At 36.5% G+C, this 19,989-nt stretch overlaps 1 long non-coding RNA gene across 1 annotated transcript in view; it reads right to left on the minus strand.

Moving 5' to 3' along the window:
- Window positions 1-706: 706 nt before the first annotated feature.
- Window positions 707-19,989, minus strand: part of LOC132667521 (uncharacterized) — a 516,104-nt gene continuing 496,821 nt past the window's right edge. Inside the window, exon 7 of the long non-coding RNA XR_013555728.2 lies at window positions 707-1,124. This is a non-coding gene — a long non-coding RNA (uncharacterized LOC132667521). The remainder of the gene's footprint in view (window positions 1,125-19,989) is intronic.

Consider the following 19,989-nt stretch of genomic DNA (forward strand, 5'->3'; position numbering starts at 1 on the left):
TGATAGGCTGACAATGATGAAATTAAATTAAGAATTATTTTTCTGCTTTTTCAAAAATGAGTATTTAAAGCCTCTAAGGGGAAATAGATATTACTGAAACAACAGGGGAAATATAAGATTAATACAATCCCAATTATATGCAAACCAACATTGTTCAGAAAATCGAGATGAGGAAAGGATTTTTTATTTAAATTTTCTGTCACTTAAATTTATTATCTGTTACTTGGAATTTCCAGGCATCTCTAATTCTAACATTTTAGAAATAGTTGCAGGTATTTGATGGGTGCTGTAGTTACCTTTGACTTTGACATGACAAACAATGGTAAGCACCACTTTTATTCTTTTAGTTGTATTGTAAAAGAAACCTCAAGAAATAATTTTAGAATGAAAATTGCCAAGGAAAGATGGGAATAATTAACAATTGAATTCTATAAAATCAGTCGACATATGATAATGATGCTCCACCTCTCCTTTTTTATTCTGTTACATATTTAAATATAACTTTAGAGAATTTTGTTTAAAAAATCAATGTGTTTATCACCTAAAAGACATGTTAATATTTTGTATAGTTACTACAGCTCACTTACTCCTATCTCACAAGTACACCAGAAGATCCCTGTATTCACTACCTCAATTTCATTTCTTCCCTCCTCAGAAATAAGAATTCTGAAGCTGCTGTTTAATTTTTCCATTAGTGTCTTTTCTCTTTAACTACATGCATATGTATACATAAACCATAAATCGAGTTGTGTTTAAGAGTTTAATCATTCCATATATGTATTGTTTTGTAACTTGTTTACTTCCTTCAAGATTATTCATGCATGCAGATGCATTTAGCTTTAATTCATTAATTATGATTGTCGTTATGTAGTAGTAACTTAAATAAATATACCACATTATTTCATTCATTGCATGTATTAATTTACTAGGGCAGCTGTGACAAAGTACCACAATGGGGTGGCTTCAACAACAGACATTTATTTTCTACACTTCTGGAGGTTTGAAGTCAGAGATCAAGGTGTCAGCAGATTTGGGTTCTTCTGAAGAAGACCCAACCCCTGACGGCTTACAGATGGCTATTGTCTCTCTGTATCACATGGTCTTCTGTCTGTAGCTGCTCCTACCTGTTGTTTAGAAGGACCAGTCAGAGTGAATTAGGGGCCACTCCCACTGACATCATTTTATCTTAATTACCTCTTTCGAGATGTGTCTCCAAATACAGTCCCATTCTGAGGTTATGGGAGTTAGGACTTCAAAATACAATTTTGGGGAGACGCAATTCGGTCTCTAACATCCTATTAAAAAGTAGTCATATTCTTTCCCAAGTTTTGCTTTGAAAAATCATATGGCAAGAAAGTCCTCGTGAAGGTTTCATCAAAGCTCCTCTGGCTCCACGTTCTCACCAGTGTCTAGTGTGGCCAAGATTTTTATGTTTTGCTCGGTGTGATACGTGGGAAGTGACAACTTATTCTGGCTTTCATTTCTTATCGGATAATTTAAGAACTTTTTTATCCATATATTTATTGTCTGTTTGGTTTCCACATCTCTGAATTGCATCTTAATATTCCATTTTTTCAGTTACGTTGTTTTCTTAGTGACTTGGAAGACTTCATGAACCATTTTTTTTCAACGTTTTTTTTTAATTTATTTATTTATTTTTTTTATTTTTGGGACAGAGAGAGACAGAGCATGAACGGGGGAGGGTCAGAGAGAGAGGGAGACACAGAATCGGAAACAGGCTCCAGGCTCCGAGCCATCAGCCCAGAGCCTGATGCGGGGCTCGAACTCACGGACTGCGAGATCGTGACCTGGCTGAAGTCGGAGGCTTAACCGACTGCGCCACCCAGGCGCCCCTTCATGAACCATTTTATACACTGTCATTTTTGTTCGCAAATATTTTCTTCCAATTTGTGGCTTACATTTTTATCTTAATTATATCTTTCTATGTATAGAAATTTTATTTAGAGATTATGTAGAGATAGCTCAAAGACGATTTTATGTAGTATTTTTCCAAATATTATCTTCAGGACCCCTTCAGATATAACCTTAGGAAGAAGATAGAGTCAGTAGACTGAAATTAGGAAAGAATAACTAAAAAAGGATTTATTTTATTTATTGCACAGCACAGTAAGGTGTTCTTAATTCTACAATCACCACTGATAGACAAAAACTCTAAGGTAACTAAGAAAGTTCTATTTCTGGACTGATGAAGTGAGAGTCTATCAAACCCGACCATCCTATAGATGGCAAGTATAAATGCAATAGTAAGTAAAAATAACAGCTATGGAAGCAGTAGACAATAAGTGAAACTGAGATACTGGAGCAGAGTAAACACTTGAAAGTAGCTAGATATTAATGAACTACCCATTTTTATGACTTTTAACTTCAGGGCAAGGCAAAGTTAGCTCTATAAAGGGCAATTACAACTACAAAGATACACTTGCAGTTTCTCTGGCCTGAAAAATCAGAGGACAGAATTCAGGGTAACTACAGCCAATGGAAAAGAAGAAAGGAATTTTAGAAAAGAGCGACATAGAGAGAGCAATCCAAATTCTGTGTAAAAATCTGTCAAATATTTGGCTTACCTTTGAGGCACACATGCCAGGAATTCATAAAGAGCCCATATAATAAAAATAAAGAACTGAATTGAGATTTCAAGTGTTCCCAGAAGATAGAGGTTGAAGTTTGAATTTTAATCAAGTTAATAGCCTGCTTAAAAAAAAAAGTAGCATTCTTCAAAGGAATAAAACAAAATCCAGAGGCTCTGCAACATAGCATCTATAATTTCTCTACAAATGAAGAAACAGGAAAATGTGACAAATTCTCATGAAAAAAAGACAAGTACCAAAGACTACTCTTGAGATGACAAACTGAAATTAGCAAAAAAGATTTGAAAACAGTTATTATATGGAGTGCCTGGATGGTTCAGTTGGTTAAGTGTCCAACTCTTGATTTTGGCTGTCATGATCTCAAAGTTCATGAGATCAATCCCCACATCAGGCTCTGCACTGCAAAGCCTGCTTGGAATTCTCTCTCTCCCTCTCCTGCTGCTTCTCTTCCCTCCCCCACCCCCACCAACATAAATAAATAAACATTTAAAAAAGCAGCTACTATGACTCTACTCAAGGACCTAAATGCAAATATGTATATAATGAATGAAAATATAGGAAACCTCAATACATAAATTTTAAACAATCAAAATTTTAGGACTGTAAGTATAATATGTAAAATAACAAATTAACTGGGTGGGTTTCATAGTAGAAGAGAGATTACAGAAGAAAATTAATTCCCTTGAAGATAGAGAGTAGACATTATCTATCTGAATGAGAAAAGATAATTGAAAAAATGCAAAGCTTCAGGGATATGTGGGACAATTGTAAATGGTCTAGCATATGTCTAACCGAAATCTCAGAAAGACAGATGAAGGAGAAATCAGTAAAGATAATTCAGAGAAAAATGGCCAACAATTTCCAAAATTGCAAACTCATAGAGATTCAGGAGGTCAGAAAATCCCAAAGAAGATAAATAAAAATAAAACCACAACTCAGCATGCCACAGTTAAAGTGTGAAAACCAGTGGTAGACATTACATTTTAATAGCAGCCATAGAAAAAAAATGATATGTTAATATACAGTGGAAAAGTTCAGATGTCTAAAATCTCATTAAAAAAATTTAGAAAAAAAACAGCTATGAATCCAGAAGACTGTAGAACATTTTTAAGGTACAGAAGAGAAAAAAATCCTGACAACCCAGAATATTGTATTATTCCATCAAAAATATCCTTCAGGGGGCACCTGGGTGACTCAGTTGGTTAAGCGACCATATTTTGATCTCAGCTCAGGTCATGATCTCACAGTCCATGAGTCTGAACTCTACATTGGGCTCTGTGCTGACAGCGTGGAGCCTGCTCGGGATTCTCTCTCTCATCCTCTCTCAGTGCCCCTTCCCCACTAGTGCTCTCTCTCTTTCTCTAAATAAGTAGACATTTTTTTAAAAAAGGTTACAAAAATATCCTTCAAGAATGAAAACTACAGGGGCGCCTGGGTGGCTCAGTCGGTTAAGCAGCTGACTTCGGCTCAGGTCATGATTTCGCCGTCCGTGAGTTCGAGCCCCGCGCCGGGCTCTGTGTTGACAGCTCAGAGCCTGGAGCCTGTTTCAGATTCTGTGTCTCCCTCTCTCTGATCCTCCCCTGTTCATGCTCTGTCTCTCTCTGTCTCAAAAATAAATAAACGTTAAAAAAAAGAATGAAAACTACATAATGGCATTTTCATGTAAAAGAAAACAAAGAGGGAACTTCTGCTTCCAGGAGAATGAGGGGGACACATTTTCCCCTATTCCTTCCACTTAGTGCAACTGAAAACTCTGGACATAATCAATCAGTGATTTCATCCCTGAAAGATGCAGAGAAGAAAATCAGACTTGCTTGGAACCTCAGAGCCCAAGGAATGGCACTGCAGTGGGTTCCCTGGGTTTTCTTTTTGCTTCACACATCCCAGACATGGAGCTGAAGAATGTGGAAGCTCAGAAGCATCAAGGGAAGTGGACGAAAAAAAAATCCTAATAAAAGCCTGCTTCCTCTATCTAAAGGACCAGAAAAAAGGACAGCCTAACAAGACAGAGAACTTTGAGATGATAACTTCCTAGCCAGCCAAACCCCACAGAAAAAGACTGTGGCCCCGCTCTTAACCACATCAGAAACGCCAAAAAGCAGAAGGCGGACTTCCATTCTTTCCAGGCTATAAAGAATTGCTTTATCCCTTCCCTATCTCCTTGTAGAATATCAGAAAAGGCCAAGTAGGGAACCAGAATTTTTATCTGCTGAACAGTAATACACAATCCACCCACCCCCATGTATCAGTAGAGACCACATGGGGCAGCTGGAAATAATGAGGTCTCCCATTTCTATCTGAGGTGGTATACAAGAGGGTTAGTGAGAGTCTGGACTTTTACCACCCAGTGACAGAGAGGCAACCCACCTCAACAGGGTCAGTGGAGGCCACATGGGGAGCTGGAACTCTCATTCTTGCCCAGCAAACGTGAGGACGTCAAGTGGGAAACCTGGACTTCTAGCCCCACTGGCAGTAAGAAGGTGGTGCCATTACCCATTCCCCGCAGCATGGTGTCAGAGGATACCACCTGAAACAAGATTCCCAGAACTTGCAGAGTCACAAAATGTGCAGACCTCAGGTGAAAATCACTTGTCATACCACGAATGAATGAATTACAAAAGATAATCAACAGATGCCAACACCAAGATGACAGAGATGTCAGAATTAACTAATAAGATTTTAAAGCAGCCATTATCAAAATGCTTCAATGACTGATTACGATCATGCTTGAAATAAATGAAAAAATAGAAAGTCTTCTTAAAGAAATAAAACATTTTTAAAAATGGAAATGTAAACTTTTTTTAAATGTTTATTTTTGAGAGAGATAGAGCACAAGCAGAGGAGGGGCAGAGAGAGAGGGAGACACAGAATCGGAAGCAGGCTCCAGGCTCTGAGCTGTCAGCACAGAGCCCGACGGGGGGCTCAAACCCACAAACTGTGAGATCATGACCGGAGCCAAAGTGAGACACTTAACCAACTGAGCCGCCCAGGCGCCCCCAAAATGGAAATTTTAGAACAGAAAAATACAATGTCATAAAACCAAACAAAACGTCCCATAGGTAGGCCCAACAGCAGAATGTTAGTAACACAGGAAAGAGACTCAGTTAACTCTATAAATATTAAAGACTATGCCTTCTTGTTAATTTCTTTAAAAGGCAAGTATATATATATATATATATATATATATACACACACACACACACACACACATATATATATATATATATATATATATATACACACACATACCTATACTGAATTTCAGATATTTTGTTTAAAAAAATGTACAAGTGCTGGCTTTGAATTATATTCCTTCAGAGATCAGTTTTTCCCTGAGAGTAACAGTTAGGGTATAGATGACTTGAATCAATCACAGACTGAGATGACTGTTGCTGGGTTGCAGGTTCTGTGCAGACTGATTTATTTCTAGCTTGTGCTTTTTTTCCCTACATTGTAATCTTTCATGGGTCTAAACTGAAAGCCCGGAGTGTTTACCAAAACTTCTCCTTGGCACCTCCAAACGACAATTTTTTTTTTCCCCACAGTCCTATAAAATGCCAAGAACTCTGCCTGGCTTTCTGGCCTTGGTAGTCATTTTCTACTTGGTGTCTTCCCTTCTCTTCTCTTTGAAGCTTTGGTTTAGGCAAATATCTTGAAGAGAGAAAAACATACCCATTATGAGGCTTTCTTCTCTGTGGTTCCCTTGTCTGTGGGATCTGCCTGCTTTGGTAGCTCTGAATTGTAGTTTTGTTTCCACAACTTTGTGGGAGTGCTAAAAACTCCAGCCTATGACTTTCTTGGAGAGAAAGAAGAGATAGAGCAGGTCCCCAAGCATCTCAATCTATTTTCCTTCTCATAGTGACGTGGGCCCCTCAAGTTATGGCTGTCTTATTTGATTGCTAATGACCGCACCTACCTGGTATGTTTGTGTTGCCATCTTTCTTGTTGTTCTACCCAACATTTACAGGTTTTCTTGGCCAGTGGGTCGGTTTGATACAAGCTACTCTGTCACTGCTGAAATCAGAAATCCTAGTGCTAATATTTATGCTAATAATAACAGGAAAGAATTACAGGAGGCTGATTTATGAAATGTATATGAAATACATCAAGGGGTTTTATTAGACCACAAACAACATGACCAGATATTTTCTTGGTTTTAATATAAGTATGTGTCCACATCAGGGAAAAAAAAGATACCGATGAGGCTCAGAGACTAAAAAATTCAAAGTTTTTACACCTCACTAAGATGGTAAGAGACTAATGAAATTATATAATAGAAGAAATATCTGAATGCATGGAGGGTGTTTGGCCTGCCTGTAGGAGTAATTATAGGTAAAAGTTAGGAGTGGAATTAAAGAAAGCTTTATTTGAAGGCTATAATGGGGAAGATGTAGAAAATGATCTGACTTGATCTGTACATCCAGAAAATTCAGGAACACAGAGTTTGCTTAAATTGAACACTGAAACTTCCGGCCCATAGGGCTATCCAAAAAGCCCTGAACTCTTCCAGAAAGCAAGTCCCTTAATATTCAAGGTTATGTTAGATGACCACAGGCACAATGTTATAGAGAACATTTTTTTTCCCATTAAGTGGTGAGTTGCATTAAAATAGAAAATCAACAACAAAAATAATCATTTATTTATTGAGAGTGAATTCTGTCTGGTGCTCTATACAGACCTTTCTTAAATGCATTTAATCCTTATAAGTGCAAATGCCTTTATTATTTTCACTTTACAAATTAGAAAACAGGCACGGAGCATAAATAATTAGGGTCACACAGGTATCCAGAAACTGAAAAAGAACTTAATCCCAGGCAACCCATCTCCAGAGACCACACTCTGATGTGTCAGACTATATTGTCAAAGTGAACCTTTTTTTTTTTCAAGCTTTTAAATTGTCCAGAAATAGACGGGGTATAAACAATGCACAACCATATGAACAATGCATATTTTATTTATTTACCATTAGGATAATATTGCAAAGAACATAAATTAATACAGTCATGGGTTCCAGGTTACTTGTTATGTGCTTTATGTAATGAAACAGTATAAGAATCAAGGGTATGCTGATGGAGTTTATTTTCTAAATAATGCAAACATACACGGAGGTATACAATACTACAATGATAAATAAAATTTACCTGTGTGTGTATGTGTGTGTGTGTGTGTAAAATAAATTGGTCAAGCATGTAGCAGTTTTATGTCTTTATGCAGAATTATATAAATAGCAGTGGACTTGATAGAACTTTGAAATCTCATTAACTACCACTTTCATGCCTACTTTGACTACACTGGCAGATTTATTACAATAAGTTAAAAAAAAACAAGCTTTCAGAACTTGCCAGGCAAAAGATTCTAAAGTCCTTTTTGTTATCCAAATGATTGTTTTTATAACCTTTGTCAGAATGTTCTCCCTCATTTATAATTGGAATTCTTCTATGGAAACCACAGCCATATTCCTCTACTGCTATCCCACATGCAGGCAGGTTTCATCCATTATATGATTGGACCGATTAGATGCTGGTCCACAAAAGTGGACCATTTCCTACTGCCATTTTGTTATAATACTTTGTGAGTAATCCTTCAGATGTTGAAGAATCAATCGTTAATTTTGCCTCTTATGATTAGTGTGAGGATCCACATAGAAATTATTTTAACCAAAAGTAAGCATTAGACTTACTATTTTTGAAAGGTTATCAAAATAACATTAAGAAGTGCTCTTCTACCTCAGTGCAATTATGACAGCTGACCCCCTTAATTAACTCTGTAACTACATTTCATATTTTCTCATAAAGCCTTTGACACAAATATTTCAGGGTCTGCTTTAAAGTCTATTTTTCTCTTTTACTTTTAAAGTCTTCAAAGGAGTCTGGAATTTCAGAAAACTGTCAAAATGTGTTGAAACATATTTAAAAGAATGCGTATTTTTATAGATTGGCATAGTTTGTACATGCTATTTTCCAGGTTTTCAGCTACATAGAAAATAGGAAAGGTTCTGTGTGGGGGAAATACCATAGTTGTCACAGGGTAAAGGGGACTCTCCAGTATCTTTGACTTTTCTCCAGGAGAAATTAAGAGAAGAATTCATCAAATGCTAATGTTAAGGACTCAGAAACTGGAATGTTTGTCCAGAGCCCCAGGCCTCAGAGCAAATGCTCTTACGCTGCTGGGCTCCAGGGGAAGACTGAAGCCAAAGTCAACATGAGCAGAAACTCCATCTGACTGATGCTGTGGAAACAGCTGTAACCACTTAGCTGGAAAACCACCTCAGATTCCTCTCCCAGAAAACACTGATGACATGGGAGATGGGGAGCAGGAAAGCTCTGTCAGGGTCTCTTTTCAGCTGTGGTCAGAAAAAAATACTTTCTTTCCCTGAAAACTGTAAATAGATGGTTTCAGTCCTGGTCATAATAAACCACCAAAAATGGGGAAAAAAAAAGAAAGAAGGAAAGAAAGAAAGAAACAAACAAAACAAACAAAAAAACCCAGGTCTTTTCCTTCAATTAGCTCCTGTCTCCTCCTTTCTTTGCATATTAATCAGTATTTTGCTTAAGTTATTTTTTATGTGGATTTTTTTGGGTAAAAACCCATTTGATCTTAGGTTCATCTTCTAAATGAAATTGGATAGTATTCAGAATTGCATTAAAGGCCAACTTGCCTTATGAATGTTTAATTTTAATAAGTTTTCAATTTGTAAGCATAGCTATAATTCTTTCGGTCGAGATTTTATTTTCCTCTTATTGTTCGTCCTGGTGGCTTTTGTTAAATGGTTTCTAGGAAGAAATAGAAAATATTACATGAAACAACGAATAGATTTTTATCCAATCTTGGGAAAGTGAATTTCTTCCCTTGCAGTGACCACCTTAAAAACTACCATGGTCTTCTAATGAAGAGCTATGGGTAAAGGAGGTAAGAAACCTCAGAAATAGGAACAACAAAGGGGAAAAGAGAAGCCAAGATAGCATTATTGCACTTGGGAACATTCTCAATGTTATAAAATGGCATATAGCCAAAGTATGCAATGTTGACAGTAAGGCGTCTGACTGGACAAAATCGAGTGCTATTTATAAATATACATCATCAAAAAATTAATTTGTCTACCTGTTTAGATACCTATTTAATTATTTACATTTCATAATGTTGTGATAAATTTAATTCTGGACTCAAGTCTCAACATATAAATTATTAAAATAAATGATAAACTTTAAGTATGATTTTTAAAGTGACTTGCATTAGGGAGTACCCTACTTATAAAGTAACTAGTATCATTCTAAAATGAGGATATCTCAAAAGTAAGGTGAATTCTATTCATGTGTTCACCAAATATTTGTTGTGCGTAGGCACTATTCTAGGCTGACAATATAGCAGTAAACACAGCAGACTCCTTCCCCTCATGGAAATTATATTCTAGTGGAGATGCACTTTGTAATTAGAGAAATAAATATATTATAGGTCAGGTTTTGATAACTGTTATTGTGAAAAATAAAGGAATGGCTGATTAAGTCACACTGAGGCTGGCACCTGCTATTTTATATAAGGTGCTCAGGAACAGCTTCTCTAAAAAAAATGTTACGTATAAGCAAAGACAGGAAATAAGATGGGGAATCATGTCATATGTCTATTGGTCAGAAAAATGTCTCAGACAAAGAGCAAAACAAGGGCAAAGTGTAAAGATGCTGGACTTATTTGGGAAAGTGCAGCTGACCAGTTTGGCTAGACAAACAGAATGGAGGGAGACTGGTAGGGCAGCGGGTAGTGGGGGTCAGAGCAAAAAGGGCCTTGCGGGCACCTGGCTTTTGGTCTGAGATGCAAGCATCTGGAGAGCTTGGAGCAGAAGAGTGGCCCGATTTAACAGGAGTTTCAACAGGATCCCTCTGGCCTCTGTGTGCATAATAGAATAGGAGGCAAAGGTACAAGAGAAGAATCACAGGGAGAAGGGAGGAGAGGCTTGGAGCAGAATTGTGGCAATGTTAAAAAGTAAGAAGTGGTTGTATCTTGAAATTATTTTGAAAGTAGAACCCATAGGGCGCCTGGGTGGCTCAGTCGGTTAAGCGGCCGACTTCGGCTCAGGTCATGATCTCGCGGTCCGTGAGTTCGAGCCCTGCGTCGGGCTCTGGGCTGACAGCTCAGAGCCTGGAGCCTGTTTAGGATTCTGTGTCTCCCTCTCTCTGACCCTCCCCTGTTCATGTTCTGTCTCTCTCTGTCTCAAAAAAATAAATAAACGTTAAAAAAAATTAAAAAAAAAAAAAGAAAGTAGAACCCATAGGATGTGCTCATGATTTAAAGAGGATTCACGGTTGACTCCACAAAAATTTTGATCTGAGCAACTGGAAAACTAGATGGAAGACTTTTGAGGAGCTAAATTACTTTGGAAATGTCAGGAGATCCCTCAAATGTCTCAAATGCCTAAAAGACTGCAGACGAGACAAGTATATGCAAGTTGATATTAGGGGGAGGCATAAAGCTTTCAGGTCTGGGTGAGAGGAATAAAGTAGAAATAGCTAATGATTGATTCTGCATGGGAATTAATTCAACGTACTGAGCCAAGAAATGGACAAAAAATTTGCTAGAAGAGGAACAGTGTATCAGGAGATTTCCCAGGAGTAGAATGATAGATTTTCCAAGGCCAGGCTATCTTCTGAAAGCCAGAGTATTTACTTAAAGATGTGGAGACAACTGATACAGTATGGAGGGTTCCAGCAAAAGACATCCAATTACTAATCTCCTAGTCAACAGTGGAATGTAGCTGCTCAGAAGCATACAGGATAACACTGTGCTGTGATCAAGGGCTCTGGCAACATTCAGATGAAAATCCTGCCTCTGCCACTTATAATTTGTATGAACTTGGGCAATATATGTGACCTTCCTAAGCCTGTGTTCCTTCATCTTTTAAAATAGTGGTTGGAGAATTAAATGAGGTAATGACTATAAAATTCATAGCACAGTGCTTGTCTTAGAATAAATTCCAGGGAATGTTATCTGTATCACCACCAGCCTTCAGAGATGTATCTGAGCAGGAGCGAGATTTCAGTGATCAGGCCCCGGTAGGCTAGATAGAGCAAAGAGCATACAAATCTCCCTTCACCAGCGTGAAAAAGAACAGCTGCTTCCCATATGGTAATAAGATGTTTGGAATTTTTTATGTTATTGCTTTTTTTTTTTATGTCTGCTGACTTGTCACCCAAAAAGGCTAAAACACTTCAGATGCAAACGTCATGGTTTTTCACTTCTTGGAAGAATTTGAAATGAATGTGTGTTAAAAGTATTGCCTTAAAACAACAGAAGTGTGGTTATAATTTTCTTATCAAAGTAGTTATTGTTGTGGAATTAAATATTTTTTCATCTCAAAAGCTTTATTATGCCATATTTTGTATTGTATATTTAATTACCTACTGTTTTATAAATTTATAATTTATATATTGTAATGCATATGTGTTTATATATTGTAATGCATATATGTAATCCTATGTGCACAGTAAAATGCCTAAGTGACTATGCAACAGAATGCTAAGACTGGTTATGCCTTGGTGGTTATGGATAATTTTTCATTAAAGTATATTTTCACAAATTTTCTATAGTTTTTTTGTAATATAATTTTACCAAAATTAACAGCTATGTTCACAGCTAGTCAGAATAAGATGTATGCTTATGCCCAATCTTATTAACAAATTGGCAAAATATTGAACTCCCAATCAAAAGTGCACAGATGAAGTTTTATTTCTCAGAGGAAGACAATTTAGGTCTCTTCTCTGAGATAGGGTAAGAGTCCTGCAAGGTTCTTTGTGAAAAAATACTGTAAAAGCTACTCATCAAGTACTGGCTTTATTAAATACCCATTCATTCACTTACATTAAATAGGAGTCAAAAGTGGTCTTAAATGCATAAGGAAATGGATCAGAGTATTAAATAAGATGTAATTGACTAATTAAATCTTGACCTATTTTGTAGGATTTGAGTTGTTCTGTTTCTTATGTTCTCTCAAATCAGAAAATCTCTAAACATCCTTACAAAAATTAATTTAATGACTAAATATTAGATTATCTACCTAGTCAATGTTAGTCCTAGTATTTTTTGAATAACTGAATAATGTCCACTTGTTCCTATAAAAGTTGGTCTCACTTCCATCTATAGATTATTAAGTGATCTAGTCAATCTCTTAAGCACCATCTGGCAATTTCTAGGCAGGGATAATTGGTGAAAAGTAAAAACTTATTGTGCTTCATGGATCCCGCGTGCATCTCCTGAAGCTGTCTGCAAAGATATTGTTTCTATTCTAAACCTCATAAAGCTTCAGAGCTTATCAAATTTCAGATAGTGGTGACTATCTGAAAAACCTTACCTTGTTTAGTATTTTTGCTAAATAAAACGACTTAGCCTTTAGCAACTGGCAACAGCTATAAATGTCTGTAAAAACATACATAAGACTTTTCTAATGTTGGGTTTTACTCACATTACGTCTAGCTAGCAGGAAAACTCATTTAGTAATCTGTAAGCTTCATGGAAACTTGTTGTTCAATGTATCTAGAGAAAATATCATTCAACCCTAAGAAGCCTTAGGAATAAGATGCTATCAAGTTCTACATGCAGGTCTGACCATATTAAAGTGCTCTGTGGATGCCAATGAGCATGACGCGAGATAACAAAAAAGCAGGTAACTTTATGTCCAAGGCAAGTTTATCCTCATAAATTTTAGTGAGAGTCATGGCTGCTAATTAAGGCCAACTCTTAAGGCCAAATGTAGTTGGCCTTCATCAATCCACCTGATTCAGTACAGCTGTTTCCTAAGGGAAACTGGAGGCATGTAATTTGTTCTCACAGGATTTGAATTCTGTCTTATTTATTTATGATAGATCTTTGGGTTTAGAGGTTACATAACCATATGTTTATAATACCATTAATTGACGACATAATTTATCTATTACTGACCATGCAAATAATTTTTAGGGACTATTTCAACAAAAAAATATTAAAAAGCCCTCTTAATGATCTAAAATGTTAGTACCCCAAATGCCTTAAATTGGATCATGTAGGAAACTACAGAAATCACATTGTTTTGCATTTCTGGATTTGGCCACAAGCCACAATTTGAGAACACTCAGGAAGAATTAGCCATGCTGACTTTGCCATGAACAACACAATCCAAAGAGTGCTTTCCTGAAACTTTAAAAATTGTTTGGCATGGAGAAGGGGGGGGGGGAGGATGGTGGAATATAATTCAGAAGGTGATCTAGCTGAAACAGGTGAGAAATACACTTGAAAGAAACCTGGGTACTTTTGCTATTTGAACTTAGGAATACTGTGATAGATAACACAGGCTTATGGAAGGTCTTATCTTGCAAACAAGATGTTTTGGTTCCAGGATGATATAAAGTTTGAATAATAACAGCCAGATTCCATTATTATTAAAACTATTCTCTTTCCACAGTTACAATTGGATTAGAGCCCAAAATTCCAGAGCAGTGTGACCTAGGAGAAATAGTATGTAGAAATGGAGCATTGGCTGCTTAAGAAGATGATAAGAAGGACATAAGTTTAAGTTTATATGAAATTCACATTCTAACCAACTTCTTTTCTTTACCATCCTGCTATCTTCTGTGGAGCTCAAAAAATTTTAGGATTTTTGACTCAGTGCCCGTTAAAAAATAATAATAAAATACAAGTTAAAAACGTTTTCCTCAAAGTTTTAACAGAAGGAATGTTGCCTTTATAGCTGTCAAATGTGGAGCTTACCCATATGTTCCAATGCATACAACTCAATACAACTCAAAATATTCCTGGAGACTACTTTACAGAATTTCATTCATTATAACAACATTAGAGAAACTCTTTCTTTCCCCACCCCCTCACTTTCTTTCTTTGCTATAACACTGAAATAGTTTGTCACTTATACTTTTGTTTAAATGAATTTTGGCTCCTTCCAAAAATTAATCCTCTTTCTTCAACACATGACCATTCACCACTAAGTAAAATTAAGAAAAAAAAAAAGAAATGTTTTTCAGACATAAAAGGAAATCCAGTAAGAGTAGTGGGAACTTATAATGATAACCACATCCCCATTGAGCTGTTACAAAACCGAAATGAAACAGAACTCATTTGGAGCTGTTTTAAAAACTTGCTTCTATTACTTTATAGTCCAGTCTCATAAATCTAGAGATTAAGGACCCAATCTTTCTTTTGTTTGATCACCTGATCATAGAAGTTGTGCTCACTACATGTGTGGGCAAGAAGGAAATCAGACACACAAGTAACCCTCTTGTTTTGTGTTTATGATAGTTGTCATTTTTAATGATAAGACAATAGCATATTTAGAAAGATATTCTTTGTATTTCCCTGATAAGGAGCGACGTTGAGCAGTCAGAGTGGCCAAAATGAACAAATCAGGAGACTATAGATGCTGGAGAGGATGTGAAGAAACGGGAACTCTCTTGCACTGTTGGTGGGAATGCAAACTGGTGCAGCCACTCTGGAAAACAGTGTGGAGGTTCCTCAAAAAATTAAAAATAGATCTACCCTATGACCCAGCAGTAGCACTGCTAGGAATTTACCCAAGGGGTACAGGAGTACTGATGCATAGGGGCACTTGTACCCCAATGTTTATAGCAGCACTCTCAACAATAGCCAAATTATGGAAAGAGCCTAAATGTCCATCAACTGATGAATGGATAAAGAAATTGTGGTTTATATACACAATGGAGTACTACGTGGCAATGAGAAAGAATGAAATCTGGCCTTTTGTAGCCACGTGGATGGAACTGGAGAGTGTTACGCTAAGTGAAAAAAGTCATACAGAGAAAGACAGATACCATATGTTTTCACTCTTATGTGGATCCTGAGAAACTTAACAGAAACCCATGGGGAGGGGAAGGAAAAAAAAAAAGAGGTTAGAGTGGGAGAGAGCCAAAGCATAAGAGACTCTTAAAAACTGAGAACAAACTGAGGGGTGATGGGGGGTGGGAGGGAAGGGAGGGTGGGTGATGGGTATTGAGGAGGGCACCTTTTGGGATGAGCACTGGGTGTTGTATGGAAACCAATTTGACAATAAATTTCATATATTGAAAAAAAAAGAAAGATATTCAGACAAATAAAAACAGAATTCTGTATAAAATAATCACCCAGGAAGATTATTGTTGGATGACCAGTCAAGCCACATGGATGATTATGATTACTCTGAATGGCTGGCTGGATTTTAGGTAGTGAAAGGCATGTTCTGTAGGGTTTCAGTCCCAGCCCTTTGGTTTCCTAGCTATGTGATCTGAAACAAGTCCCTCATATTCTCTATGCCTTAGTTTCCCCATCTGTAAAGTGGGGGTGATAATAATAAGACCCACTAGAGTTGTAAAGACCTCATGAGATAACACATGTGAAGCACTCACAACAGCCTGGAGTATTCATAGGTGCTCTACACATATTACCTACTGTACAATTGCTATTATACCCAAATAGTTGGTTATTTTTTCATAGTTCAAGGGCAAAGAGATGTAAGAGTTAGTAGAAATAGAAAAGAGTTGAAAAATAATGCAGCTGAGGTGATCTTTCTTTAGCAAGTTCAAGTAAACTATACCAACAGTAAGAATCAGTCTTAGTTCTGGGTCTCAAAAATTTTTTTCTTTCTTAATTAGCACCTTATAAGTGAGAACAAATATTGTTTTGAAAACAACTAAAACAAAAATATAGAAAATGTATATTCATGCTGAATAACATGCAGAGAAGAATAATGGCATTTATGTATCTTTAAGTATCTAAACACATTTTATGATTAAGCCTTCTTGGTGAATTCTAGTTAGTTCATTAAGATACTGAGCGTTTCTCGACCTTCAAGTGTTTTGGTACTTAATGGAACCCAAATATTTGATGAATTCTGGTATGTAAAAGGTATGAAATGTTTTAAATGATGTCCTATAGTAGAACTGTAATTCATATATGCAACAACAATGGTAATGACAGCTACAAATTAATTGAGGGCCTATAATACGCATGACACTGTTCTTTGCACTTAACATGAAATAGTTTGTTTAGTCTTTTTAACAACCCTATGAGATGGATACTATTTTTATTCTATAAGGTAAGGAAGCTTTGGCACACAGAAACTAGGGAATTGGCCAAGGTAACATGGATGTGACAGAGGTAGGATGTGAAATAGAGTGAAATTCCCCAAGCAGGCTTTTCCCAATCCTCCCCATGTTCTATAAACTACACATAGGTTTTCCTCGAATGCCCTGCCTGTTTAAGTTGATGGAAAGAAATCAAACAATCTACAATCAGACGTGATAAGCTGGTAGCCTTTACTACTCATGCATTCCCTTTGTTCATTGCAGCTCTAGCCTAGAAAGCTGCGGCAGGGGCATCTATCATTATTACTGCAAAGACACGGATGCCTGGGGCAGAAACAATTGCTTCATGAAGTAAGAATCCTCCTTGCTTATTCATTACACATATTTATACATTAGTCTCAGACTATTTCAAACAGAGACATTCTCCTACTTTCTGGCCTTTCTTGTAGCTTCCCAGGGTTCTTTCCTAAATTGAAGGAAGGCCTCCAAGCATTAGCTTTGGAATTGCCATGGCTAATTATCTAGGAGATTTTTGTGTTCAAGCAAACACCAGGACTGACATCCTAAAACAGAACATCATAACCTTTGTTGGCTGATTCCCCTGGAGATGATTAATGGAGACATGACTAAATATACTCACTGACTATAAAAACAAATTATGAAAAAAGAAAATCCACTGGGCAGGAATACCAGCAAACCCTCCAGGGCAACCTGCTTTATGACTGGCTAGGAAAGGCATTGATGTCTTCCCTCAAATACTCACAGATGATTTAGGGAATCACCTCATGGTAGCTTTATCATGTTGGAAATGAAGTTTTATAAAGTACTCACAGAAGATTCTTAGTGTTGTCTGTGTACTTTTAGTATGTGATCTGATGACTTGATTAATCCTTTTTGAGATGAAGACAAACACAAGGCAGAGCACATGAATATAACTATCATACCTAGTGAAATATATTAACTGCATATCAGGTGAGTGATAAGGGACACAGGCTTAGTTGCTACTTTCTAAGGGGCCCCCATATGTATTGACAATAGGTTATGTTGTTGCTATTAAGTTTTTTTAGCTGGAGCAATTCTCAAAATATAAAACAGAGATAGGAACCATATGGATACATTTATCTGAATGCAACCATTGGATTTTAGTGTAGCAGACTGGCATATTTATTTTCATCAGCATTGAGAAATTAATGAAATAAAATGAAACTTTAGCCTTATAGCCAAAAGAAATACACTTCAAAAAGGGAACACATTGCTGAACATACTTTTTATGACATTACACAAAATTAAGTGTAGAAAATTTAATTTGGGACATGTTACTATGGTGATACAAGATTTAAGCTTAATTCTGTAAAGTTGAGATAACGGTGGTGAAGAATGAATGAGAGAATATAAGTAAAATCTTTACGAGATGTAAACAACTTTATACATGCTGAATAAGTGTTACCCATTATGTTTCTAGGTTAATATGACTTATAGAAAGGTGCCATCATTACTAAACTTTGCTGAAATAATTGAATATCAGTATGTACAAGAATTAATTAGATCACCATTCCACATTACTAAAGACAAACATTTCAAACAGAAAAGAAGATTTACAGAAAATCGGGAAACAATTGGAATAACATGTTCATCCCCATTGGGAAGGTTAGATAAACTGCATAAAGAAGAAACGAAAAGTATAATAAAAGGCAAGGTGACTAGATTTCAATATATATAACTTTTCTTATATTGTTATGCTTGATTAGCTTATAGAAGGTAAGTTTACCCAGTTGTAACAGCATAAATAAAACAATATCACACATATTAAATGACAAAATTAGGGCAAAAATATAGCTTGACAGCCGCTTTGTGTACTCAATCTAACAAGACAGAATTTAAATGAATGGGCTATCGAATGGAGTTTTAGGGAAACTTATTTTGAATGAACTCACTTTAGGTGAAATGGCTAGCAGGAATAAATATACCATCTTACATTTGAACTTGATGTTTGCTGCCATTAATATGAGGATGGATCAATCTGGAATGAGTTGGACAACAGCTAGAATGAGTTGGACAACAAATACCAAAATAGCTTAAAAGGGAAAAATTATCCCACCTATCAATAAGTCCCAGAGTAGGATGGCTTTCAATCTGATTAATTCTGTGGTTGAAAATCATCAAGAACCAATGTTCCCATGTCACATGCATAAAATGGAGTACTACTCAGCAACAAAAAGAAATAAGCCACTGACTTATGTAATAACATAGATGAACCTCAAACCCATTATGCTCAGTGATAAAAGCCAGAGTCAAAGGCTATATACTACATGATTCTATTTATATGGCATTCTGGGAAAGGTAAAACTATGACAGAGAAGACACCAGTGGTTACCAAGGGCCAGAAGTGGAGGAAGGTGATTGACTGCAAAGATGCAGGAGAACTCTCTAGGGTCATGAAACTATTCTGTACCTTGACTGTGGGATCGTTACATGACCATATTGATTTGTCAAAATTCATAGGTTTTTTTTTAACCTCTATTTCACTGGATTTAAATTTACCTTGAAATTTTTAAAATAAACAAAAGAGACCTACTTTCTCATCTTCTGTGCCTCTGCCTGACCTTTCTGTGCATGGCTAATTCACCTCATGCTTGCAAGGAAGTTGTTGTATTCCCAGGCATTACAGGAAGATCAGATAATGTCCGGCAGAAGGGAAGCTGTCCCTTTAGGTGTTCTCTTTTTCCTTGTAGGAAATTATTTTTCAGAGACCGGTCTCCTTACCCCCTCACAATAGACTTTCTTACACATCTCATGGACTACAACTGAGTCACATGTCCTTCCATTTCTTAATCAATTCTGGAAAGGAAAACTAATTAATCACAATGAACATGGATTTAGAATTTAACCTGAAGTTTGAGATAAAGACACCTTTTCTAAGGCTACACACCTGAGCACATTAGAAATTCACATGGTAAGGATAAACTATAGTTGTGGTGAACATACCTAGTAGTGATGAACATCAAACAGTGTTGGCTAGCAACCATGTGATGGTTAGAAACCTTGTGATTTTATTTAATGATAAACTTTGATACGGGCCAACAGGAATGAAATAAAACAAAATACAAAGCAGTCAAGCTAATGCTTGGCCTTCCTTTCATACTTACTTTCATACGTTTTTCTATAATTGGAAATGGAATACCCCTCAATGTAATACTCTTGAGAATGTTGCTTGATGAGAGATTGATTTGGAAACTACATCATTTAAGGAATTACTGCAAGAAATAGAAGTGGTATGTGCATTCGCATGTGGAAGACCCATTAGATCAAATTTGTATGTTGTCAAAGAC

Source organism: Panthera onca, chromosome B2, assembly GCF_046562875.1.
Source record: "Panthera onca isolate mPanOnc1 chromosome B2, mPanOnc1 haplotype 2, whole genome shotgun sequence".
Classification (NCBI taxonomy): domain Eukaryota; kingdom Metazoa; phylum Chordata; class Mammalia; order Carnivora; family Felidae; genus Panthera; species Panthera onca.